The sequence below is a fragment of the Chrysochloris asiatica genome, unplaced genomic scaffold (genome assembly GCF_000296735.1).
Source record: "Chrysochloris asiatica unplaced genomic scaffold, ChrAsi1.0 scaffold00001, whole genome shotgun sequence".
In the NCBI taxonomy this organism is placed as follows: domain Eukaryota; kingdom Metazoa; phylum Chordata; class Mammalia; order Afrosoricida; family Chrysochloridae; genus Chrysochloris; species Chrysochloris asiatica.
The window spans coordinates 10,856,050-10,860,838 of NW_006408519.1; positions in this window are offsets into that span (position 1 = coordinate 10,856,050).

Below are 4,789 nucleotides of genomic sequence, written 5' to 3' on the forward strand. Positions count from 1 at the left end.
TGAGGTTGGCCCAGGATCAGACATTGTTTCATTCTGCTGTGCATGGGGTCGCTATGAGTTGGTTCCGACTCGATGGCACCTGACACCAACAACAACAATGGTTAGATCTAGGGTTAGTGTTAGGGGTAGGGGCTTGACTAGGACTACTGGTAAAGCTTAGTCTAGTTTTAGAGTTACAGTTAGCTTTATTATTTTGTTTTCTTGAAATCTACTTGATTTCCTCTTCATTTGGAAGTTCTGTAACTACATTATTCTCCAAAACTTTTTGGTTTTGTTGTTATTGCAAACTGATATCACTGGTTTCCTATTTTTATTCTTGTAAATTTGTCATACTTAGAAAACTGCTATATCTGGCTTGAGTTCTGGGTGATATTGCCATGTTAATCACAGAATAGGATGTTGTCTGCTGTTATTTAGGCTCTCTGTCCAAAGAACTCTTTTTAGTAAGATTTGCCTGAATGAATTTTTACAAGTCCGTTAAATTTCTACTTATCTGGAAATGTCCTAATTTTGTAGTCATGTTTGATGGACAATTTTTCTGGGTATATGATTCTTGGTCGGAAGTTTTTTTCTTTCAGAGTTTTGTATACATCATCCCATGGTCTTTTTGCCTATCTGGTTTCTGCTGAGAAATCAGAGCTTCGCCTTATTGGTTCTCCTATGTAAGTAACTTTTCATTTTTTCTGAGCTACTCTCAGAATTCTTTCCGTATCTTTAGTTTTGAAAAGTTTGATTACGTGTCTCAATTATTTTCTTTTGGGGTCTATCCTGTTTTGAGTATGTTCAATTTCTTGAATGCCTATCTTCTCATCTTACATGATGTTAGAGAAGTTTTCTTCTAACTCTTTAACAATTTTATCTATTTTTTGGAGGTTCTGTTTATGTTCTGGGACTCAAGCTACATGTAAATTATTCCTCTTGATAGTGTCCTACATAAATCTTATGTTTTCTTTGGATTTTTTTTTGTGTTCTTTTTTCTTATGTTCCTCTAGCAGATGAATATTAAGAGATTTGTTTTCAAGTTAATTCCGACTTCCATGGATTCAATTCTGCTTCTTTGTCCTTTCAGTATAGTATCCATTTCTGAAGTCTTAGTATTAATCTATGAGTATCTAATTACTGTTTTTGTATAGTTTCTAATTTTTCATATATTTTGTCAATTTGTTTTTGTCATATTTTTCTGAATTGTCCTAAAATTTTATTCTGTTTTCCTGAATAGTCCTGAAGTTTTGTCTGTTTTCCTTGATTTCAACTGCAGTTTTCTTGAGCATTCTCTGAATCCATAAAAGGCATCTAAATATCATTGTTTTGAATTCCTTAGTAAGTAGTTCCAACACCATTTCTAGTATTATGTTTTCTGAATCTGGTCACTTGTTGGAGGCACTCTGTCTTGTTTCTTTGTGCAAGCTGAAACTCCTTCTTCTCTCTGAGAACTTATGGTGTTGTTGTATTAATATTTAACTGATGACTGTTGGTATGCTCTCAGGTACTCATTGCCTGTCCCCTGTTGGATGTAATAGAGATTGGAAGCATGAATGAAGTTCTCTGTTTGCTGGTTGTGTAGCATAGATTACGGCAGGTTCTCAAGTCCCAATACTCAGTAGTGACATGCCAAGCACCTGGCCCTAGACAGAGCACCATATAGGTAGGAGGTGTGGGGAACAAGGGATAACTGCACCCCTTTCACCATCAAACTCCACCCCCATTCTGTGCCTTCAGGTTTCTGAATCAACAGGCACCCACAAAAGCTCAAGATGACTGTGCAGCTCCAGGTCAGTAGGCAGCATGCTCATTTTCCTCTGTCAACTTCCTGTTCCAGTCAGCACTCAATCCTCTTCTCTGTCCTATCCTCTGAAGCTCAGGGTTCTAGGATCACTATCTATATCTATTTCACTTGTTCTCACATGTCTTTGTTGCAAAGGATCTCCTCAGCATGTATGCCCACTTCACCATCTTGCCCCAGAAGTCTCATTTTCTTTATACTTCTCTGCCACCCACTTGAAGTTCCCACACCACAAAGCTGGTGTATTGCATAGTAAAGGCAAGAACATCTCTGTTCCCAGGTTCTTCCTGAGAAATTGATAATAGAATTAAGAATTGTTGGTTTCTTAGGGATCTTGTTTGTAAATTGATCTGCAAAACAAATAAATCTTTTTTATGTGACTATATATTGATTTTTTTACACTTCACTTCAAAGTTATTAGGTGAACAGATTCTCCTCATTAAGCAGAGAAGGAACAGAGAAAGAAAAGGGACAGAGAAACCTCATTCTGCCAAAGCTGTAAATGTCCTTAGAGGAGGAGCCTTGGGAGCCATTCTCCCATTCTCTCTGGGCACATACACTAGAGTTTGCCTATACTTGCATATCAGATACATGAGTGGATGTTTGGATGGGGGGGTAGGGGGGTGAATGGAAGAATTAATCATAAAATGTAGACATTTCAGTGAATGGGGAAAATATTTCAAACTAAGAGAACAGTATGTGCAAAAATCTGAAGGCAAGGGATCGGATGACAAGTTCAAGGCTGGCTGAATAAGAGATGAGAGCAGGAGATGGATTTCTGAGTCAAAGTGCTGGATTGACTCAACTTTTCAGATAAATGGTTACCCTTGCCATGGACTGAGTTGGCATTGTATAACATGTCATAATCTCTATCCTTTTGAATATTAGCAAACGTATTGATTCAAAATATAGAGCATACTCTAAGTTTTCCACCCGATCTTAGTAAGTTTCTGAGCATTGTCATGGTTTGGAAATTCATAAAATCATTCTCTAATTTAAAAATACTATTTATCAATCAGTTAATTATATTTCCTATCTTGAGCTTGTAGCAATAGCTTCTGTGAGCTTCATTTCTATGAAAAGTGTCCAATTATAATAAATGCTTCTAAAGAAGATGTTAAAGGGCAAAAAGAAATGCAGAAAGAACAGGAACACCAAAGAGAAAAATTCTAAAGGGCACCCATTATTATGTTTCTTGTAATTGTCCTGAGAATTCACCATTTCCTTTAACATAGGAAAAACTTCAATTATATTTAATTTATAAGTAACAATTGTGTTTTGGTAGTTTTCCAGGGAGATTCAATTAAATGGGAAAACAGGTGTATACAAAATCATGTATTTTCTCCATCTAAATGTGTAAATATAATAATCTTAATTTTAAAATATTTAAGATAAAAGGATTAATCTTTCTCTGTGCCCTCTACTGTTTGTTTAAATGTACTTGGGGAATTGTCAAATGCCAACATTCATTTATTCATGGTAATCTATGAGTTCATAGTTTTAAAGAAGTTTTAAATTTCTAGCATCAATTCTTAATTTCTGGGACATAAACATTGTTAGCTCTGTAGTCATGTGACACACAGGAAAATAGTTCCTGACCAGCTTTTAAGAAACTATTGAAATTCTCGGTTTCTGATTAGAATTGTAAGTACACAAGTAGCATTAAAATCAAAATTTTATTTGGATGCAATCTATATGCACAACATGTGTTTTTTCACTAAATTAGCTACTTGTCATAAATGACTAGCACGTTCAAATTTATGGTCTATGGAAGTAGATAGATTTAATCCAGGAATAGAGTGCATACATTTGTCCCTACTGACAACTGGGGTTTGTTTTAGAGTCTACTTTTTTTTTCCACACATAACTGGGTGCAAGATTTTTAAGAAACTCTGCAAGAATTCTAGGCAATGTGAGGAGGCTTCAAAAAGTTTGTGGGAAAATATCATTAACTTTTAACTTTTTAACAAACTTTTTGAAGTACCCTTGAATGCAGCTACTATGTGTCTATTATATATTAATCTTTGTTGGTTTTAAAATTTAATGAAACTCTCCAACTTACATGAAATAGCTTGGATTAATTATTTCTACTTTTAATAAGTAAAATGACAATATGAAACTTGGCCAATAACACTGTTAATAATTGTAGCCAGTATTTGAATTCAAGATTTTCTAACTCCAAATCCCGTGTTCTTTGCTGTGAGCACACAAAAAAACAACATACACATCCTATTTAAACATGAAATTAGTGACTTAGAGTATATGGCAACTTTATTCCTGGTACCCATGTTATTACTTCGTTAACTTTCAAAATGCCATAAAAGGGATGCTTCACTGTCAGGGGACGAACCCATAATAACCCATCCATGTTGAAAAGCATATGTAAAGTTCTCTGAACTAAAAAGAAAATATTTGCTTTGAAATCTGTGACTCTAGACTCTCAGCAACTGTGTTTACTATGGTACATATTGATGCATCATTCTGTAGGAAAAAAAAAGAAAAAATGATACTCGTTGCTCTGAATGTAATAGACATAGAACATTCTCTCACTTCCACCTTGAATATCAAACATTGTAATTAACCTTTCTACAGGAATACTGTTATTACTATAAAGAATTAACTGTATTCCAGTTATGTACAATCTACCTCATCAAAATTCCATTTAATGAGCTGAGATGCAAAGTGAGCCACAAATTCCTTCAGGAAAACTCCTTTTCTTCTAAACTCATTTAGTTATTTTAACAATACAAAAGCTAAGGAGGCTTAAAGACTACTACTTAAGATTTGGTTTGATGAGAACACTAGAAGAAAATGAAATAATGCCTGAAAGATTCCCATTTTAATAACCTAGTCAACATTTCTTCCCAAGCCTATCCTATTGTTATTGTTAGGTGCCATCAAGTCCGTACTGACCCATAGCGACCTTATGCACAGCAAAACAAAACACAGTCTAATCCTGGCCAACCTCTCTACTGTTGCCACACATGAGTCCATCGATGCTGACAC